Source organism: Protopterus annectens, chromosome 12.part0 (assembly GCF_019279795.1).
Source record: "Protopterus annectens isolate FY-2018-M chromosome 12.part0, PAN1.0, whole genome shotgun sequence".
Taxonomy (NCBI): Eukaryota; Metazoa; Chordata; order Ceratodontiformes; family Protopteridae; genus Protopterus; species Protopterus annectens.
In genome coordinates this window covers 300,252,961-300,277,325 of record NC_056746.1, presented here as the reverse complement: position 1 = coordinate 300,277,325, position 24,365 = coordinate 300,252,961, and positions in this window count along the sequence as shown.

The following is a 24,365-nucleotide window of genomic DNA, read 5'->3' as shown; positions in this document are numbered from 1 at the left end:
CCTGTATTCGCTTGGTACATCTGGTGGGTTCGGAGACAGTGAATAACCATTTATATTACTGGTTAATGGATAATTCATAACAGATTTCTTCAGATGTGGGCACAATAAACCATAATAGTCTTGGGCAGTAATAAAATAACTGTAAGCACATATATAAGACAAAATCTGCCGTTTAACTATGATGTTAAGAGAGTAAATGCAGTTGAGGGGCATACGATACAATCAAGTTATTACAGCACCTCTCACAAATAATTTGTTACTCAGAAGCTATTGCACATGTTTAGTTGTGCTATGATAGTAAGTCTAGTATTGTATGTTGTGTTTCATGTGGAGATTTTCTCCCTGGGCCTCCACTAAAATGGGCTCTTCTTGGCCCAGTGGACTTTCTTGGTAAACAAATGCCAATAAAATAAATAAATAGAATCCCATATACTTTTTTATTTCTGCAGGATCCTAAAAGCTTACAAAGGATTAATCAATGTTTTTGCAGGTGACTCTACTCTTCTCCTTCCAGTCTATAACTATACTACCTCCAATACACTACTTTGGAAAAAGTAAAAAAAATGAACAAGCACAGTAATCTGTCTAGTTTCAACCTCACCACCATGAGTGTTGAGGAAAAAATCTGTGACAAATAAAAGCTTGTTACTTTGCAACACTACCTAGATTTCATGATTTTTGGAAATTATTTTGACTGAGCTCATCAATGAAGTTTTAAGACCACTAGTTTCTCTGCGTTTTATTTTGGGGAAAAGTAGTTCAAAATACTTATCTTTTTGTGAGGTTATATGAACTCGGATATAATATATAGAGAGACTGTAGTGTGGAAGCAGGGCATCCACATCAGGGATGAGTGGGGTATATCACTCTGCATAACCTCTGATAGGTAGTATTGGGGAGATGGAGATATAGTCCCTTGTACAAACACCGATAACCAGTCTGTACTCTTCAGCTATGTTGCAGCAATAGAATGAGCTGTAGGATTTTGGTACTCAGGACACTACATTAAGCAAAGACGCTATGGAAACTTCTACTAAATGCTTTCTTCCCTTTCAATACCATGTAGATTGTTTTGCCTCTGTATCTTCCTCATGTTGTGTAGTTACTTATTCCCTCTCTTCCAGCTGTCTCTTTCTTCCTATAGTATGGACTCATTACCATCTCTGCTAGATGTCCTTATTCTACCTACCTCTTGCCATTATTTCCTACGTCATTTTCTTTGTATGCAAAGCCATTCTCCCATTACAATTCTTGCTGTGTACTCACTGTTATTCTTCCTATTCTTACTTACCCTGTGTAGTCTCTCCTCTTAATTATACACACTCATTATCATCCCATCCCTTCCTTCCTCCTCCTATGTCCTCACTACCATCATATCCCCTCCTTCCACATTCTATGTCCTCACTCCCATCCCATCCCTCCCTTCCTCTTCCTATGTCCTCACTCCCATCCCATCCCTCCCTTCCTCTTCCTATGTCCTCACTACCATCCCTTCCCTTCCTTCCTCTTTCTATGTCCTCACTCCCATCCCATCCCTCCCTTCCTCTTCCTATGTCCTCACTACCATCCCTTCCCTTCCTTCCTCTTTCTATGTATTCACTACCATCATATCCCCTCCTTCCACATTCTATGTCCTCACTCCCATCCCATCCCTCCCTTCCTCTTCCTATGTCCTCACTCCCATCCCATCCCTTCCTTCCTCTTCCTATGCCCTGACTACCATCCCATCCCTTCCTTCCTTTTCCTATGTACTAACTACCACCACATCCCTTCCTTCTAAGTCCTATGTCCTCACTACCAACCCTTCCCTTCCTTCCTCTTCCTATGTCCTCACTCCCATCTCATCCCTTCCTTCCTCTTCCTATGTCCTCACTACCATCCCATCCCTTCCTTCCTCTTTCTATGTATTCACTACCATCATATCCCCTCCTTCCACATTCTATGTCCTCACTCCCATTCTATCCCTTCCTTCCTCTTCCTATGTCCTCACTCCCATCCCATCCCTTCCTTCCTCTTCCTATGCCCTGACTACCACCCCATCCCTTCCTTCCTTTTCCTATGTACTCACTACCATCACGTCCCCTACTTCCAAGTCCTATGTCCTCACTACCATCCCTTCCCTTCCTTCCTCTTCCTATGTCCTCACTCCCATCCCATCCCTTTCTTCCTCTTCCTATGTCCTCACTACCATCCCTTCCCTTCCTTCCTCTTTCTATGTATTCACTACCATCATATCCCCTCCTTCCACATTCTATGTCCTCACTCCCATTCCATCCCTTCCTTCTTCTTCCTATGCCCTCACTCCCATCCTATCCCTTCCTTCCTCTTCCTATGCCCTGACTACCATCCCATCCCTTCCTTCCTTTTCCTATGTACTCACTACCATCACATTCCCTCCTTCCAAGTCCTATGTCCTCACTACCATCCCTTCCCTTCCTTCCTCTTTCTATGTCCTCACTCCCATGCCATCCCTTCCTTCCTCTTCCTATGCCCTCACTCCCATCCCATCCCTTCCTTCCTTCCTCTTCCTATGTCCTGACTACCATCCCATCCCTTCCTTCTTCTTCCTGTGTACTCACTACCATCTCATCCCCTCCTTCCACGTCCTATGTCCTCACTCCCATTCAATCCCCTCCTTCCTTGTCCTACTTAATAATGATGTTAGACTACAATCTCTTTCTCTCTCCATCTTCCTCATCACTACCATGTCTCTCTCCCTTACTTGTCCTTTGTACTCACTATCATCTTACTAGAAAAAGGACTTACAAAAAAATAAGGTAGCTATTTTTTCAGAGGTATCTCATGAATGGGCAAAAGAAACAAATAATAATGTAACTCTTTTCAGGTATTTCTATAGATTGGGTCTTGGAAACTCTTCAGGTCAAATTAATGACACAATAAAATCTATATAGTTGAAAAGTATATAAAAGCAAAAAATGTGTAATTGAAATATACATTCATTAAAAAATCACAAAAAACATCATTATACATAGTCATTATATTACTTTTGAGATGCCAAGTCGTCCACACTCCATATATTCCTTAACTTCCCTAACCTTAAATAGTCCTAACTCAGTACCTAATGCTTAGACTAAAACATGCCCTTACCCCATCCTAAACATAATCCAAGCCATTAACTGAAACATAAAGCAAAAGCTGTCCCTAAACTTAACCCTGACTATAAGCATAATCCTTTCGAGCACAGACAGACACACACACACACACATACACACGCACACATACACACACACACACACACACACACACACACACACACACACACACGCACACACACAGTAATATATATATACTTTGAAATGCATATAAAGAATCTCAGTTTTCCACACTAATTTTTCCATGTCCTGTACTTTGTAACTGTGTTATTCCATTTCTTAGACCGTTATTGATAAAATTCACCTCCTGCTCACTGATAATGTTTCATGTTAAAACATATATTTGCACTTTCTTCAGTCATTATATATAATATTTGTCTCTCACCTATAATATTATCAAAGGCAGAGGGGGTTAGAATTATTATTCTGTGTACAACATATTTGCTTCAAAAATGAATGCTGATGAATTAAGAATTCAAAGCAGAAAGTAATATGCTCCAGCCACTGTCTAACAGAAAAGGCATGTGGTCTTCTGTGATGATTTTTACTGGTTTCACCATTCAGGAAATTCAGCATGCAGTAGAGATAAGAGAAGAGAATGAATATTTCTAAAGGGCTGCATGCCTTCCACAGGTCACAGAAAGTCATGAAATACTTGGCATTTTCAGAAACAATTTCCCAGTTGAAATATTTGGCATTTCCTAAAGCAATTTATCACAGCAACAATGTGTTCCATCTAAACAATGATAAATAAATATGTTTCTTAACATAATTGCACATCACTAACAGCTGGCTTATCTATTACTAGACCAGTCAACCCTTATGTCAGCAGGTGACAGAAGGGCATCATTTTTAACAAACTCTGTATTGCAGTTTTATTGAATTGTTGCTGTTTGCGGTTCCATGAGGTTGATAATAGCATTTATAAATTATCATGAGTCAGACTTCAGCACGGCATACATAACATAAGGCATGATTTGTTAAAATAACAGAAAACACATTTTGCTCAGAATATATGAGGAAGAAAATATTGATTTTTGTGCAGTATTCAGAGCGAATAGGCTGTATGTATGTATGTATGTATGCAAGATGGCTTTCAGTTTTAGAATTAAAAAAAACAGAACTATTGAAAATCTGAGAGAAATTGAGGATTTATACTTCTCAGTGAAACCCAAGATGAATGAAATATTACCAAGCGTATGCACGACTTCGGCTAATTACTAGATCATACCTTTTTCATTATATTCTGTACACAGTCGTCTACTATGCGGGAACAGTTAGTCCATCTAACTTCAATTTAGAAAATAATGAATTTAATTTGACTTCATAAAAATGTAAAATTTATTTCCACTTAATTATATTGTTATTAACCTTTGGGTAAATCAAGTGTAGTGAGTATGTATTGCAGTTAGTTAAACATCATATATGCAGCATATAAAATAATGAAACATAATCCAAAGGCCTAACCAATGAGAACTTTATAACTCATCCTTGTGCTGTCCTTAGCAACAAATCATGTCAGGATTCTTTGTTCTGTTGAACAAATTAACACACAGAGAATTAAGAATATGAATTGCCAATGAGCTTTGTCCTATAACCCTGGATTGGGGTCTCTCAGACTCCCATTGCCTACTGTGTAACTTTGAACAAGTCACTGAGCAAGGAGACAGTGCTCCTGGGTCACACTTAAAAAGGGGCACTTATACCTAGTGGTGTTAGCTGCTTAATAAATTAATAAATAGCGTATTACAGCAGATAACCAGTGCATGCCATCAGTATGAAAGTTTAAGGGCTACATGTCAGTATTCATAAAGTAGCATGATGCTCACTGTTATTTTTCCCCTCCTTCCCCTTCCCTCATAGTCACTACAATATCTACTATCAATCAGGAAGCAGGGATAACTGTTATTCATACCTAACACATGGCCATGCTATTAAAGAGACACATCATTAGTTCCAGAACTCTTGTAAGGAGCTCATGTATATTATAATCAGCAGATATTAACATAACACAACACTTTTAACTTACCCGCTTGCCTGCCTGGAATCAAGTATCTCCAGGTATAAGCACCCCAAACACTTACAAGATTTAACAGTTGTCTCTATTTATTAAAGTGATTTGCCAATGTTTTGAAGCTTACCTTTTCACTACAGCATGCAGTACATAAACTCCCAAACAGCACTTTCCCCCATCAGGAAATGTTTTGGTCATCATCTTCATATTAAAAAGTAATTACAAACTTTGCATTTCCCTTGCATTGATGTCACCGAAGAAAACCAAGTAAGTTTAACCTCAGTGATCTAGACATGAGCAAAGCACGTATTTTGTCCATAGACTTTAATGGGCACACCACAGCTCATAACTATAACTGCTAATACTGCCACATCAAGGCCACTGTATTATCTCTGTGGCAAGGATGCAGGTTGTAGCTCTAACCTTTTGACAAGTGAGATGGGCTGGTCATCCACATAAAAACTATAAATGATAGTGTCCACCATAACTATATCTACCCTGAACCAGTTAAGAATTTCCTGATTGGTCAACACACTACAGTATTGTGCAGCACAGAATTTCAAAATGTGTTGTGACAAGGTGGACATAGCTGGCATTACCCTATCATACCATCACAACTAGAACAGCTACATTTTTTTGGCCATAGTTTAATAAAAACTTTATGTAGCTTTTTATGAAAAAACAGCCCCAAAAAGAAAAGAAAGGCAAGCTGGAAAATACACTGTGGCACCTGACTCATCAAATGTCATGATGTATATAGAATATTGGCAGTTCACTTTTAAAGTCCAAACCAAAGGGTAAGAAGGTGAGACAGACAAACCATTTGGTAAAAACTGCAAGAAAAACACAGAAAAACAAGAGTTTTCACAGTATGATACCTTAAAGTTCCTGTAACGGAAACAGTGAGATATATGCGAATGACCCCTTTACACCTTTTAAAATACAACAAGATGACATTGTCTAGAAAATGTTAATGTATGGTGACAGAACTCAGAAGCACAGATGGATAGATCAGTATATGTGCTGTATACCCTGGTGATGGTAGACAGAAATCACATCATGGGATTGGATGCTGCACATCCACCTGGTCAAACATTTTGAAATTCGGTGCTGCACAACACTCTAGTATGTTAACCAATCAGGAAATTCTTGACTGGTATAGGGTAGATGGATTTATGGTGGACACCATCAGTTATAGTTGCTCTGTGGATCACCAGCCCATCTCACTTGTTAAAAGGTTAGTGTTGCAGCCTGAGAAGCTGATAGCATATCAGAGTAGAATTCAAATCCATCAGTTGCTCACTGGAAAGTAATGCAGGTACCGTTATTACAACTGTGTTCTGCTTGCATTCTGAACATAGTACTGATGTTCATACTTCACAGATAAGCAGGTTTTATTAGGCATTCACTCATGGATATGTAACATAGTCAGGTACTACAGGGATGTCTTGTAAATAAGTACATCATTCACAAAAGTAACAACACTGAACAAACAATACTACAATGATACTAGTAATTAGACCAATAAGAAAGTGACAATGACTAAGCAATGATGCCTGTGGATTTCAGACATCATGCTACCTACCCATACTGCTCTGGGGCATGATATCTAGGCAACATACCCCATGGTTTGCTAAGGATAATTACTACCAAGTGCACAGCCAAACACATGCAGTGGTACAGCATGTGTTTGGCATCCTGACGAGGTGGGTTGAATGTTGCGCACCACATTTGATATAATCCATTACCAACGAGAGAAGGCAGCACAGGTTGACTTAGCCTGTATAGTGCCATACAATATGTAGTTGTAGAAGAGGTTAGCAGCGGCACACAACATGACACGGGTGAGGGGCTGACCATGGCAGTAGAGAAAGCAATATCATCTGTACACAGTATACGGCGGGTACAACGTGGATGTGCTGGGACACTTGCTGGACCTGTACATAGCATAACATGTGATAAAGTCATATGTGGTACATCTTTGAACAGGGGTCTTCTTGACATACCCAAGAGTATGATCATTTCCTGACAAAAGTATATTTGTATGATGCCTGCTGCCCAGGTCAGATTGCATGTGCATGTCAGACAGAACAGCAGCTCTCTCATAGTCCTTGTTATCATAAAAGTAAAATTATATATAAATATGAGCCACTGTTATCACTAAGGTGTTGCATAACATAAGCCATGTCATACACATACACACACACACACACACACACACACACATATATATATATATATATATATATATATATATATATATATATATATATATATTCTACTATATGACATATAAACTATATATCAGGCAAGGTATCCTTTACAGCAACTGTCAGACACCAAGGAGGGAGACATACGTGTAAGATATACTCCTCAGTGTTGCTTGGAATCCCCACAAATATTACAGTCATACACACTAACCACAGCTAACTGCAAGCATTTATTATGTGTGGATGTGCCTGTCATAAAAGGAGATATTACCAGCACAGCTATCTGGAATTTTGTAAATAATTATATGTCATTTGTCAATATCAACATGATTTATATAAGATGCATGTGTTACAAATGTATTAGAACTGTATGTCATATGATGTCAAACTGCTGGTACAGAAGTGTGTGTTGAAAAGATTTTGTCAAAGTGCCGTTTGAACTGTAACCACAGTGTGCCCTACTGGAACAGAACAGAAATGTACATGCACTATTGTAACTGTTTAAATGTATATAGTTTAACAGTGGAAACTGGAATACAGGAGGTTAACTTCAAAAAAATAGCTGAAATTAAATTATTTTATGGCTACCAAATAAAAGATGGTATCTTTCAGTTTTCGATTTAGCTAGAGATATAGAGTCTGTGTTGAGAAGCTTTCTGTGTTGTCTTTGGAGTGAACTAATTGTTACCTCTGAAAGAATAACGGAATGCAATTGTTTTAAGACTTCCAGCATCTGCCAAAGATCTGAGGTCTATGTATTTTCACAGGTAGATGCTAAATACTGCTAGCTTTCAGAAGTGGGGGCTTCACCTGGGATAGAGTCAGATGACAAGAAATGATGTCATCCTGCAAGCTATCCCAGCAGTAATATTTTAGATATTAATTTGAGAGATCTCTTACAGAGACAGTGCATTCTGTATTTGGCCTTGGACCTGACAAGAAACATTCACCACAACATCTGCCTTTCTCTGTAAGTAAGTTTCTGTGTTATAGTAACTCTCTTAGATGCAGTCAATAATATAGTGAAGCTTAGTTTAGATATTTTTCTTTAGTTATTTGAGGTTGCCCTGCGATGTTGTTTTAAATATTTCCTGTGGTTTTGAACTCTGATGTCACTGTGAATATATACTGAGTATTTTCTTGTTCCTTTATTATTTATTATTAAATATATTTAAATCTTTCATTCTGGCTGATCTGTCTAGAGATATTTAAGTTTTGAGAGTACTTGCATATTTATTTGGTGACACTATGGTGTCCACTCCTAATAGCCTTGCTCTTGGTCAAACTACCATTTGTATTAATATTATACAGTAAGATTGGACACCCTTTTTTAAGGGCCTTAAAGTAGCTGATAAGGAGTGACTGGTGGCAGCCTTTCCCAGGTGTGGGTGTGTGTGTGTTAATCAAACCACAAAGAATGTGTGTGTCAGATACTTGGGCAGGGGCATGAAGCACTGGTTGAACAGAGTGGGTGCTGGAGGTCTTGACTTGGCCACTCAGCTGAGATCTCAACTCTATAGCTGTAACAGTGGGGACTCTTACTGGGGATCTGGCAAAAAAAGGAGAAATCGCCCTGGACTGACTGTGGTCTCTGTGTGCTCTTAAGGGAAATTGCATTTGATGCAGACAGCTGGATCTGGAAATGCTTTGAGGATCCTTGGTTACTAGTCCAGTGGTGGGTCATTACAGTGCCTAATACATTTTTCATACAGTCATTTGAATTTCATAAATTACATTTGATTGATTTTTCAGTATCAATAAGCATAATTCAAAAAATATAAAAAAACACAAACATTTATTTTTGAGTACAAGGCTCTTGCACCCCCATATCAGGCTTACCCCTACTACACTCCCACATACTCCCTAACATACACACACACACACACACACATATATATATATATATATATATATATATATATATATATATATATATATATATATATATATATATATGTGTGTGTGTGTGTGTGTGTGTGTGTGTGTACACATATATACACAAACTCCACATTCACACAATCTTGAAGAAAGGGTAAAAAAAACAAAAGAGTAAAGCTGGCTTGCACAATCCGTATAATTGGAGTAAAATGTGCCACAATATTAACAAGCTGATGAAAAGCCCACATATGATAATGCCTCAACAAAGTGTGAGTAAGCCATACATCACCATCATCATCATGGTCATGGACACTGATTGTGAAGATGTCAACACAAGACTCTTAACTGGCTATGGAAGCTAATAGTAGAGCTGCCTGGAAAGTGCCATCAGTAGTGGCATCATCATGAAAAACCTGAGCAGCTGCCTGCTGACCACAGGTCAGTGTCCCAGGAACACAATAACAGCCAGTATATGCTGCACAATGATCTCTGCCTGGCATTGACTAAGCATTACAGAGCCCACAGGACATGTTTGTGTCCAGCACACCATGTGCACTGTATAAGGATATCCTGCATGCTATTCCCAAAAGCCTGGAAGACATGCACAGTTTGTATCAGATTACCCAGCACTGGTACATTGTTGTGTCATGTCTGATCAAACCATATTTTGCAGCATGCAAAAATACAAGTCCAAGCCTGGCAGGATTGTAGCCAGATGATGGTGTTGGTAGTTTGGGTTTGTAACCTGCTATTTTGAAGCACATCCGAGGGTGACATTGGTGACATGCATGTGGCTCATGTTGCCACACACAATGCACCCTGCAAAGACACAGGTACTCGGCATGTTATGTCACACAGTACTGGCTGTCAGGACTATGCAACCAGCAGCATGCAGTGATTCTGCAGACATTAAAAATGGACTCTGTAGATGGTGTCAGTAGTTCCTGACAGCAAAGGCGCAACCTTCTAACTTGCTGCCTCACCATCCTCTCCATTAATGATATCATGGTCATTTGCTGATACAAGCAGATTTGTATGATGCCTGCTGCCCAGGTCAGATTGTGTGTGGAGGTCTGATAGAACAGCAGCACTCTCATAGTTTTTGTTACCAAATCCCTCAAGTATCATGTACAGATCTTGTTCTACTTTCTCTTCCATATCAAAAGGAGATGACTTTTCTTGCCTCTCTGTCCTTCCAAAACTGTGTGGAGCTATCCATCTGTGTCTCTGCATCTGTCCAGCTTGAGCCAGCTTTAAAGTCCACCAAAATACAAGTTATACCATGCATAGCCTACTGATCAGCTGACAGTAGAAATGCTAGTCATAGCTGCGTGTATGGACCCATCCAGGTTCTGATGGCCTTCAGTGGCACACTCCCAAGATTTGTTTTAGTAGTGCAGGTAGGACTGTCAGATGCCATGGTCTAGAGCTGGGCAGTGCACAGAAATCTCACAGATACCTGCTGTGAGAAGCAAACACTAACTACCTTGTAACCAGTATTTAAGTGATCATCATATGATGATATTGCAGAAGCACTAGACTGAATAGCAGCTGCTGCTCATGGCATAAATTCTAACTGAATAGGTTGCATCTTACCTGATGTAGTTAGAGTGGCAGTATAAGTTGACAGTACTGGGGCTGACAGAATGCAAATTGATATGGAAGCTATTGCAGACATAGCTCCACATGTTAAGGCTATGGCTTATGGAGTGTGTCTGAAAATGTGTCTATATTCAGTTCCTACAATCGGTTGTGACTACCCTTGGTCAATTGGGAACATTTGCACTTCTTAGCATTAGCCTTGCAGTTAGTATAAAGAATTAAGACTATAAACTGTTAACAAGCTACTTCCTGTTGTACAGCGTTTGATTTCCTCAAACTTCATTTGCCTACTGTGTACCTTGAGCAATTCACTTTACCAAACACTGTTTTGGGGTAATTGGGAATTTGGGCTAAGCTCATTAATTGTCTCCTGGACTGCATATCTTTTAACTACCTATCAACATTTGTACAATGCTGATGCACACATGTTTTGGCCAGCAGTAATTGCACTCAGCTTAATAGTGCTGGTAGCAATTTCTCCATGTCTTGCCCAACACATTTTTACAATACCCATCCTTTCATTTCAAGGTTATGACCAAAACAGAAGTTGAAAAAATCCTAGAGAAGATTGAATTCTATTATTATCCATTCTGTCCACCCAGATCTCTTTAGTTTTGGGTGCAAACTTCATAGAAAACCATTTGCCTTCAACTTTAACCTGTGCCAACTACTGGCATTGTTCACAATAGTTTTAAGAATGCACTTGTCATACTCTTACCTAAAATCACTCCCTCCTGCATCAGCCAGTGATTGTTTCCCTATCACTAACTTTTGTCTCCTCACTAAGATTCTTGAAAAAAAATCATCTCTGTTCAACTATTTGAATACCTCTCCAAGTATGTCATTCTCGGTCAGATGTTTTCCCCCACAGTTAAAGTACTACCACATCTACTCCCTCTCTTACTAATCAAATCAACTCCAACATGGAGCAATATCAATTTTCTGGTGCTACTATCCTTAATCTTATAAAAGCCTTCAAAGCAGTTGACCACTCCCTAACTGCTTCTAAAACATGGTGAGACAGGGCTTTCTCATAATGTCTTGCAATGGTTTCAAAACTATCTGTCCAGTCATACGTTCTGTCTCATTCCACCTGATAATAATACTCTTGTCACACATTCGTTGCACAATGAGTGTTCTACAAGGATCAGTTCTGAGCCCACTTCAGCTTTCTCTCTTCCAGAATGATCTACCTTGGGATCTGCCTCTCACCTGCTGTGTGCTATATGCTGATGACACTGCTCTAGGCCATAGGTCTGCCTCTTGTATATAAAACGAGCTTCAGATTGATCTTATTTCTAGCTAGAAAAGCTTCTCAAAAATAATCTGGATGTTGATAGGCCCAAAATCTCATTAATGCTGTTTGGCACACATCAAAAACTTAAGCATGTCCAAAGTCTTACCATTATAGATCCTGCTGGTCTCCCTCTCCTTTAGGCATTGAACAAAGATACTTTTACAAACATGTCAAATCCCAGACCCACAAGGTTCCAAGTCAACCAAAACTTTTACACAGAATCACTCATCTTCTTATTGTTGTTGCCCAATGGGTTATCGCCATTAATGTACTTCTTCCTTGACTTGAATATAGCTTACCCATCATAGTTCTGGGCTCTTCCACTAGCATCACTCATCTATCTAAGGCTGAAAATGCCCCCTTTTGATATGTACCTAACCAGGCACATCCAATAATTGGAACATCCACAGAGGTTCCTCAATAAAAGAAAGCAGGGCATAAGTAACCTGTCCTATGCAGACCACCTCAAGGGCCTATACCTGTATTCTGTCTCCTACAGGCTGTTGAGGGGAGATCTAAGCCTGGTATACAAGGCATTGTAAGACTCCACTCTGATAGACCTCCTGCATATCCACAAAAAAACAACACCAGAATTACCCATTCTAAAGACTTAAACCTTGCCTGTGATATAAATAGGATGTGCTGGAGACACAGGTGTGTATCCCAGAGACTATCCCTCCTCTGGAGCAGGCTCCCCATCCATGTGAAGAAGAGTTCTTCCCTAACCCAATTCAATTGTAACTTAGACAATTGGATGGGGAACAGGAAATCTATCCCTGGTTGGCACCTATATCTCTAATGAACACAGGCAGCTTGTAAATGGTTCATCTCCCAGGCTCATGCTTGTAAATGTTTCACCTCCTCAGCCCCTGTTCTCATTTATCAAGGGTATCAGAACTTGTCAGAAATGTGGGTTGCATGGCTAGGCTTAAAAAGGCCAAGTAAACATATATGAACCTATGAACCTAAAATCAGATTCTTAGATTCATACATCTTTCCAGTAACTTTGAGCATCACTGTATGCTGTTTGTTTCGACTGTAAGAAGCACCTTGCTTGTTACTACAACAAACTGTTTTATCCCACACTGAGACTGCAGTGCCAATATTCATTAGAAAGCACTGATACCCTCACAGCTTTATAAATAAATGCCAGTACTGCACTTCCTCTGAGCTGACTGCACCTCCAAACAGCTTGGATCCAGAGTAAGTACCACCTTCACCCCACCCTAGTTACATATCTAATAAAATACACAACTATTTACATTTCTAAATCCTAGACAGACTGTATTATCTGACAAGTCATGTGAAGGTTTAATGGTACACTCTCCAAACTATGGGAAAGAGTAATGGTTAAATGTCCAGGAAGTGTTCAGATATTAATTTAAATATGATAACATAATAACACCATATAATCAAGTATGTTCCTGTTAGATTACACATTTAAGTTAATATTTGTTTGAAACTTAATGGAAATGTATCTCATTACGATATACAAATCATTGCAAAAATTTTCATTTGTTGAATAAAAAAGAAATTTTCAAAAAAATAATTTAACTGCTTCTTGTCAACAGACAAGTCCTGGAATGTTAAGATAAGTGTACCTAAAGATAGAATAAATGGTGTAGCTATACATCTTCCCATGCAACAGGTGACACAAATGTAGCACACCAGTCTTATTTATTTTACTGACTTTGTTGATAGAGACTGTCCACCAGGGTTAGGCCCATTTTCAGTGAGTACTGGAAGAAAAGCTACAATATGTTTGGTACATTTAGAAGCTATCAATTAAAATAATGAATTGCTCATATTATGACATCTTATGAAAACATTCAGTCAAATAGTCAAAGGAAGTAAGTAAGGTAAGTTTGTACATTGTATATTTCTATTTACAGACACTTTCATATAAGTGCTTATCCCATATACCAGAGGTTTATGGGCATGAAATCTGAATACACTCAATTCAAGACCTCAGTTCCTGAGACACAGCCTAAGAGATATGGTCAAAAAGTGGTCAACTGTTGTTATGGTCATAATCCTAGGACCTGATGGTAAATGCCAACAGAAAAGAAAGCTTCCAGATTAATGAAAGAGGCTGTTTATGAAATGCTAGCTGGGAGTTCCCTATGTGTAACTGTTAAATACTGGCAAGCCAAGAAAGTAGCAGCTACAATTGTCAATGAAATGAAAGCTTGGATAAGAAATGACTTCATGAGGTCATGGAGCATGATTTTGTATGACATCTTAAGGATCTAGCAAACCACCCAGTGATTCAGGACAGGGAAAGTGAGATACTGCCCAGGCTGTTCTCATTAAGGATGGAGAAGCACCAACCTTAACTGTGGAGATTGTTGAGAGATTAAACTCCTTAAATGAGATGATATGTCTTCATCTGAGAGGGTAGTATCAGCACCACATGGTGGAATTCAACCTATTTTGGTAGATAATGTCAGTGCAATAAGTAAACAGTTCCAGTGTGACAAGACTGTGAGAGTAGATGAGATTCATCTGAAAATGCTAAACGTGTTGGACATTGTTGAAGTGTTGCAGCATCATGGCTAACACATCTTTTCATTGTTGTACTGTTGGTGGGGACAATACCTCTTCATCTTCAAACTATGCTATCAGTCACTGATTTTAATAAAAGGGAGTAGGAGGGTGTGTTCCAATTAAAGAGGGATCAAATATGTCAGTCTCTCTGAAAAGATATTTGCGGGGTATTGAAATTAAGATATTTTGTGAATTGAAAGTCCTGTTTCTTGAACATGGTACGCTTTTTTGAAAAGGTTACTGAAACTGTGGAGACTGATCTAGCCATTCATGCTGCTTATCTCAATGTGGCCAAAACTTTTGACACTATCCAAAATGTGGGTATTATTAAAAAATTAGATGAACTTAATATAAATCTCTATGTTGTATGCTGGATTGCAGACTGAATACCCCACAGATCCCAATTTGTACAAGTTGTTTGTACCCCCTCTAAATGTAACACTGTAATTAGTGGAATACCACAGGGATCAGTGCTGGGCCATCTCTGAATGTAATATTTTAACTAGTGGAATGCTACAGGGATCCGTACTAGGTCCTCTCTGAATATAACATTGTAACTAGTGGAATGTACTAGGTCCTCTCTGAATATAACATTGTAACTAGTGGAATACCACAGGGATCAGTGTTGGTACCCTCTCTGAATGTAACACTGTAACTAGTGGAATACCACAGGGATCAGTGTTGGTACCCTCTCTGAATGTAACACTGTAACTAGTGGAATACCACAGGGATCAGTGTTGGTACCCTCTCTAAACATAAGACTGGAACTGGTGGAATACCACATGGATCAGTGCTGGGTTCTCTCCTGTTTGGCATTTACTTACAGACATTCAAACCAATATTTAACAAGTCTGGTTAACCATGTTTGTTGAACTGCTGAATCCTACACTAAGGCACTGTACGAGCACATCCACTCATGCATAAATCGTGCCATCCCAAATAGAACCAAGATGCTCTCATCCAAAAAAAGAAGCCAATCTGGTGGTCCCCTGCCATAAACAAACTTTACAACAAAAGGAAGAAACTGTTGCAGAAAAGAGGAAAATCCCAGGATGCAAAAAACTTCCTTACCAGCCTCAGTAAGAAACTGAGATCCCTCATAAAATCCTCCAAAGCTAGTTACGAAAATAAAATTGCCATAGATTCCAAAGACAACAACAAGGCATTCTATAACTATGTCAAAAATCTAAATGGCAATGCTCAGATCTGCTCTGAGCTAAAACAGAATGGCATTAAATATACTGATCCCAAGGATATTGCCAATATCCCGGCAGATCGATTCAGTGCCAACTTCACCCCCCTCTCACCCCCTAAACGGCCCATCTCAACACCGGAAGATTGCCAAATTCCGGTAATAACGGCCACACAGGTAAAAAATGCACTCTCCAAAGCTAAGAATACAGCATCCATGGGACCAGATGACATCCCAGGCTGTGTACTACATGAACTACAATATGAACTGGCACCTCACCTAAGTGTCATGTTTAATCATAGCTTCACCTCAAGTTTCGAGCCCACTGAGTGGCGCACAGCTACAGTTATCCCAATCCACAAGGGGGGATCCACCTTGGATCCCGGAAACTACTGTCCCATCAGTCTGACAAGCCTTATCTGCAAGGCCATGGAGCGTATTATCATGGAACTTATAAACAAAGACATTGGTAACCTTCAAACACTGGACCCACCCAGTTTGGGTTTGTGAAGGGCCGATCATGTCTCCTAAACTTGATTGACTTCTTTGAATCAGTCTCCAGAGCCATGGACAAGGGTAAGGTGGTCCACACAGCCTATCTAGACCTTGCCAAGGCCTTTGACACCATCCCCCACTCTGGAATCATAGATAAACTTACTAAACTGGGCATTAATCCCTACGTCACCCAATGGGTTGCTAACTGGCTTACTGATAGAACCCACACTGTAAAAGTAGCCGACTCCAAATCCAGCTCCAGACAAGTGACAAGTGGAGTACCTCACGGTTCAGTCCTGGGACCACTCTTGTTTGGCATCTACTTCTCTGAAGTACAGGCCAACACTAAGGGACTCTGAATAACAAAGTTTGCAGATGACCGCAAACTGGGAGCCATTATTGAATCCCCAAATGATGTAGATACTCTACAAAAGGGCCTCACAGAAACAGATGCTTGGTGCCAGAACCATGGGCTCAAGCTCAATGCCAAGAAATGTATAGTTATCCCCTTTGGGAAAAAACATGTATCCATGAATTACCATATAGGTGGCAGTACACTAAACACCGAAAGTTTGATAAGAGACTTTGGGACACAGGTGGACAGTGGTCTCACCTTCGATAACCACATCGCCACAACAGTCAGGAAATCCTTCTATGTGGCACACCTCATCACTAAGGGCTTTTCATCCAGAAAAAAGGAGGCCATTGTCCCACTGTACTCATCCCTCATTAGACCCATTATAGAATACAATGCCCCGTTTGGTATGTACCTCTTAAGACATCTGCAACAACTGGAAAGGCCACAGAAATACCTCACTAAAAGAATCACAGGCCTAAAGCAGATGCCCTACGCTGACCGCCTTAAAAAAACACCAGCTATACTCTGTCACATATCGTCTACTCAGAGGCGATCTTTGCTTAACATGCAAGGCCATGTCAAACCCAGAGCTGTTGGACATGCTACACTTAAAGAAATCCCAATCCCTCAGAGCCACATGCTCCAGGGATCTAAACCTTGTCATCACAATAAACAAAACATGCTGGAGGGATAGGTTCCTGACCCAGAGACTCCCCAGACTCTGAAATAGATTGCCCATACATGTCAAACAGAGTGCCTCTTTGGTCCTCTTCAAAAGGAACCTTGACGATTGGATGGGAGAAAGGAAATTCACCCCGGGGATCACGTCAGTTGCCCTGCTAGACAGGGGTCCAGGGAAGTAAATAGTGTGGGAGGAAATAGCCAGGGAATTGTTATGGCTAGGCTTGTATAGGCCCTAGGGCTGATAGCCTAGTACCAACCTATGAACCTATGATTGCAAGCTGGATAATGTTATCTGCTCATCCTCTAATATTAAAGCAGCTCCAGCAAGAGCTGAAAATACACAACCCTGGTATACCAAAAATGGTTTCAAGCTAAATGCAAAAATCTGCAGTATAGTACTGTCCAGCCAAGAAAAGCTGCAATCACCTGGCATTTTGCAAACAGTACTTCTTTTCAGACTGATATGGTCATAAGAGACCTGAATACTTATGTGGGCAACTTTCTCTCTCTTACTCAGCCATCTTGTTTCCACCATAATCAGGAAACCCTTCCATCTGATCCAGTAAATTTCCAAGGAAGTATCTTCAAGATCGAAATAATTTATACTATAGCTGTACTCTTCCACTATTAGACCTGTAACCAAATTCAGGTTCCTATTTGGTATTTAGAAATCCAAGCTTATCACACAACCAGAAATGTTCCAAAGATTTCTAACTAAGAAAATTAAAGGCCTTAAATCCTTCAGCTATCCCACGAGAGTAGCACAAAACTACTTATGCTCAGTAGCATACCTAGTGATTCAAGGTGACCTGTGATGCACTTTCCAAAGCATGAAGGACCCAGATCTGTTTGACCTCTCATTTCTGTGCAAAAATCAGGGTACAGTAAGCTTTCACATTAAGGACCTAAAACTACACCAACAAATAGGATCATAGGATCATAAGAAGTTGCTGGGTTAATGCCCTAGGGCCCTTACAAGCCTAGCCAAGTTCTACCCTTATTTCCACAATCAGCACCAATTGCCCCTGTCCAAGAGGGATACAGGTGGAACCCCCAGAGTGAATTTTCAGTTATCCATCCAATCATCCAGATTGCATTTCAAGAAGGCCAATGTGGTGCTCTATTTGATATGAAGTGGGAGTTTGTTCCAAAGGTGTGGTAACCTCTGGGAGACAAATCTGTCCCTTCAGGAGGTTCTATTAATGTCGCATACCAGGTTAAGGTCTTTAGAGCGAATAACCTGTGTACCATTTTACTTGCACATATGCAGCATTTCCAATAAAGCAGGGTCAAAGATTGCCTTATATGCAAGGCAGATATCGCCTCTGAGTAGTCTGCATGAAACAGAATAAAGTGAGAGTGATTTCAGATAATCCACATAGGACAGATGCTGAAGACTTTGAATTTTCTTTCTGGGGAACCTTTGTGGTCTCTCCAATTACTACAGGTGCTTGGAAAGGGACATACCAAAAGGGGCATTGTACTTAATTATTGGACTGATGAGGGAAGAGTACAGAAAGGTTATAACTTCTTTTTTTTCTGGATGCAATGCCCTTACTTATGAGATGAGCAATCTAGAATGTCCTCCTTACCACTGTGGAGACATGGTAATCAAAGGTAAGGTTGCTGTCAAGCTGTGTGCCCAGGTCTCCTCACTGAGTGCATACCTAGGGTGTTCTTATTGATGTGGTTGCAATTACCAAAATGGATGATAATACATTTTTTTGCATTGAGTTTAAGACCATGACTTTGACACCAATCATTTGTTTGTGTAAGACCCTCTTGCAGGATGTTGACATTATTTGGAGATTTTATGACCACTCCCAGTTTGCATTCATCAGCAAATTTTGTCAGCCACAGACCCTTAGTTTTAGTTTGTACTTCAGGGAAATAGATTCCAAACAGTAGAATCCCAGGAATGATCCCTGTGGAACACCACTGGTTACAGGTCTGACGATGGAGGTGGATACCCCCTATTTTGACTATATGGGTTTATCATCAAGCCAGTTAGTAACCCGTCTAATGATATAAGGGTTGACACCTAGCTGGATGAGTTTGTCAATGATGTCTGAGTGAAGGATAGTGTCAAAAACCTTAGCTAAATCTAGGCAGGTTGTATGCACAGATTCCCCCTCGTCCAGGGCCTTGGTGACTGTCTCACATAAGTCCACCAGGTTTAAATGGCATGTTCTCTCTCTGACAAATCCAAACTTTGTAGGGAAGAGTCTCTGGAGATTACCTATATCTTTGTTGATAATACAAAGACCCATTGCTGGGACAGGTCCCTAATGTAACATATTACTAGCGTGTGGAATAAGTTACTCCTACAGGAAAAACAAAGTGCTACTTTCACTACCTTTAAAGATAGCCTTAACAACTGAATGAGTAGACACAGATTTGCCACAGGGTTATCATACATGGCCCTGTTTCATTTGGAAGGAGAGCAGTAGCAATGGTATGACAACAACTTTTAAATTTGCCTACTTATAGGTGTACATGGCTAGGCATCTTATGGTCCCCCATGATTTCCTGCCTAGTATTGGATAAATGTTCCTATATCTCTATGTGCTTTGTGGGGTTGCAGAAGGTATATTTCTGCATATATGGAACATCTTGTGAGAAGTTCCAAACCAGTATGAAGTCTCAAGTCCACTAAGGCATGCCATTAAGTCCTATATTTGTGGAGTGAAAGTTGTGTCCACATTCTTGGCACTAAGCAAAACACGTTCAAGATGGACATAGAACTTCTAAAAGGGTGAGTTTGTCTCCCCTACTATTTATTATTTTCCTGAACAAGGTCACCAAGGTCTGTAAAGTATATAGTCTGGAGATGTGACTCTTGAATCTTTGTTGTTTGCAGATGTCGTTGACCCCCCCCCCCCCAGCCTCAAATGTCTATAATCTCCATTATACGATAGAGAGAATTACTACTGCGTACAAAGTAGCTGAGATAAAAATCAGTGTAGGAAATCAGAGATCAAGTTCTCTTCCAAAAAAGAGTGGATTATTCTGTCTGTGTCAGGGAGTGAGTGCTTACTTTAGCTAATGAAGTTTAAGTATTTTTAAGTGTTGTTCATGAGCAAAGGTAGAGTCAACTGCAGGATGGATAAGCAGATCATGCAGCTATGGTAGTGCAGATATTGTGCTGAAATATGATGGAGAAGAAAGTGCTAAATCATAACAGAAAGATGTTAATTTACTAGTTAATCTATGTTTCCATCCCTGCATATGGTCATGGGCATTGGATTAGTGACCAAAATGATGACATTTCAAATACAAACAGTGGAAATAAGGCTCATTTGCAGAGTAGCTTGGCTTTATTCACAGTGACAGAGTAAGGAGCTCAGCAGTCAAGGATGATCTCCAAAAACAGTCACTCCTCCCCTGTGCTGGCAGAAGTCAGTTAAAGGAGTTTGGGAAACTAGACAGGATGCCACTGGGACACCCTCCACAGGAGATGTGCCAGACACAGTCCATTAGGAGGAGTCCCTGGAGCAGATCCATATCACATTAGAGAGATTATATTTATATGACAATGTGATATTGCATATTAACGAAAGGGATGTCTCTGGCTGAAAGTGATTAAAGTTTCTGATAGTAATTGTCTGAAGAGAATATGGGAATTAATATTATTAGGTTTAGCTTTCAGAATTCAGTAGGTAGGAGACTGCTTTTAATGTATTTATTTGTTTATTGGCTTTGGCAGGGCATGGAACTGACCGCTGCTATAGAGGTTTGCATTACCCTGAGAAAATAAGTTACTGTTGTACCAGTCAATATTAATATCATTTAGAATCAGTGGTTCAGTGATTATGTTTGCAGTAATCCATTATGGAGATTCTTCAGGGGTTGAGTGGTATATCTTAGTGGTATGTATGGGTAGGCAAAGTTTAATGTATCTGTTGTTGCTTGTGTGTATAAATATACTAATGCTTCTCTAACACCAGATGAAACATCTTCAAGGGTCTAGGAAGCGCACTATGGAATCTCGGTGTAGGATGGTGATACTTCCTGCTCTTTAGTTTGTAAGATCTTGCCATTAAAATATGTAGGATTGAAAAAATAACAGAAAAACCACACAAAAGAGCGGAAACTCAAAACTGGTGAAATAAAAATAAAAATCGCCACCAAACCTGTAGAGAACGGTAACACTTGACAAACTTTATTGCAGAAAAAGACTAAGCGCTTTTACCCTATAGCTCCCAGGGATTCATCAGAGTAACTGTTAAAATTCAAATGCAAGCTTAAATAAACTTCTTAACACAGTCACATAATCAATGTAACAGGGAAATGAATGCTCATTTAAAAAGACAGTACATCAGCATGAGTGAAGTGCTGTGTTCAATAGAAATAACTATAAATATACATATAAATGTATATTAATTCACTTATAGAAAATTATTATAAAGTGCTAGTGCTATTAAATTAATATGAATATGTTGTATAACTTAGTTAAAAAATAACTCATTTAAAATTATTGAATAAAAATATTATATAAAAATGTTAAATAAAAATACACACTGGTTAGCCCTTACAGGTCTTAAACCCAGGGCCCTGTACACTTTAGTCACAGCAGTTAACCACTACACTATGACTTCTTTCTTATTTATTTAAACACTACATAATAACTACATTGTACTATATGTATTTAGGGAACCAAGGAACCAGAATAAATAGACCTTAAATATAATATTTTCAGATCTCCAGTGCCCTTAATTTTAACACCAGAGCTAAAGAGATATTGTCATTTATTTTTAAACAGTGGCATTAGTTCTCAGTTGCCACTCAAACTCCAGTTTCTCAAGATATACGTTCAAATCTCCACCCCTGCCATAATCAAACACTCTGTCAATGATAAAGAACAGACATTTTTTTGAAATTATTACAGTTCTTAGAATGCATATATAATGCATTCTCATTTTTCTCTTTCTTAATGTCTCTATTCTTTTCTAATATCCTTTCCTTAAGTTTCCTAGTGGTTTTACCCACATAGAAAATTGGACAGGACATACAGGTAGCTAAGTGGATCACCATCTTGGTGTTGCAGTTGCATTTACCAGGACATGGAAGGGTACGATAATAATCATCAATAGCAACATATGGACCAGTATTAATAAATTTAAAGGCCTTACAAGCATTACACTTTGACATTTTGGAGACTAAACCTCTTGTTTTTGTTTGTTGCTTCTCCAATAAGTTTTTAATGTTGGGACCCCTACTATAGGCAATTCTAGGAAACAATCCTAGTATGTTCATAGTATCTTGATCAAAAATTGTCTTCCAAGTGTTATGAACTATGGATGTAATTGTCAAGGCATCCTTATTGTATGGGAGAACCAACATACTGTCAGTTGACAAAACGTTTTTGTTGTTGTTGTTGTCATTATTAACACCTGATTCTGTGTTTAATATTGGAATAAATCCGTTGTTCCTGTTCTGCATAACATAAGTTTTAGTTTTAATCAACATTTTAAATGGGTATCCTCGGTCTCGAAACATGACAATTAATGTGTATATCTCATTCTCAAAATCAGTGTCATTGCTTGTTAATCTTGAAATTCGTACCATTTGTCCTTTCACTATGCTTTTCTTTTGATGCATGGAATGGCAACTGTTGTAGTGGAGAAAGGAATTACAATATGTTTCCTTCCTAAAAATCATTGATTGTAGTTTCTTGTTAGACCTGTCCCATACCAGTCTTATATCAAGGTAATCTATACTCTCTATAGCTACCTTAAATGTAAACCTTAATAATGAAGTAGCAGAGTTAAGATAAGTGATAAAAGATGCTAGTTCTTCCTGGGTACCTTTCCAGAAAATCAATATATCATCCAAAAATCTTAGCCATATTATAATTTTGCTATAATAAATTAATGGAAACACACATTCCCATTCCCATTGGGCTAGCACCAAATTGGCATAGATAGGTGCACATTTGGCCACCATGGCTACCCCTGATATTTGATGAAAAAGTTCTCCTTCAAAACCTACAAAATTATTGTTCAACACTAATAATCTATTTTAACATTGTTTAAATCATTCTCCACCATTAAGATTTCCTGAAATAATTTCAAACCTTCATTGTGTGGGATAACCGTAAATAAGTTCATTACATCAGTAGTGACAAATAAAAAATAATCTGGAATTACAATGTCCCTCAAAATCTGTAGACAGTGCCATGAATCATTTAGTGCATGAACATAGTTGCTTAATAATGGTTTGCACCAAAAATCAGTGTATGCAGCCATAGGTTCTGTTTTAGAGCCTGTTGCTGTCACAATTGGTCTAAATGGCGGGTCTTGTAAATCCTTGTGGATTTTTGGAATCCCTAAGATATAGGGTGTCACAGGGGACTCAACAACCAAATATTTGTATTAAACTGAATCCAATACTCATTGAGTTAAACAAATCATATAACATCCAATCAATTTTAGCATATGCTCTGCACAATTCATTCTTCGAAACTCTTTCATAGGTAGAATTATCATTCAGTAACTCATATATTTTAAATACATAGTCATTGTGGTCCATCAGAACAACCCCCCCCCTGCCCTTGTCGGGTTTCATAGCTCTGACATGGTGGTCATTACACAATTGCTTGAATGCACCCTTTTTGTTACATGTTAAATTATCACTACCCTTTGTAACATTGTGAAAAATATCATGTATCCCTTTCTCACATTTAGTATCAAACAGTGCAACAGAATTATTCATTGGTGGTAAACAAGTGCTTTTTCTTTTCAGTATTTTCTTGACATTAAAAAGTTCATCTTTATCATGAAAAAACATTCTTAAATTCAGCTGCCTAATAAAAAGCTTTAGATTAGTAAGAACCTTGGCAATATCCAATGAAAAACTAGGTACAAAAGAGAAACCTTTGCTAAAAACAGACAATCTGAGAAAAATTGTAAACAGAAAAAAAACATCTTTAATAATGGCATTACATCTTAGCTCATCATTAAGTTCAGTGGGTTC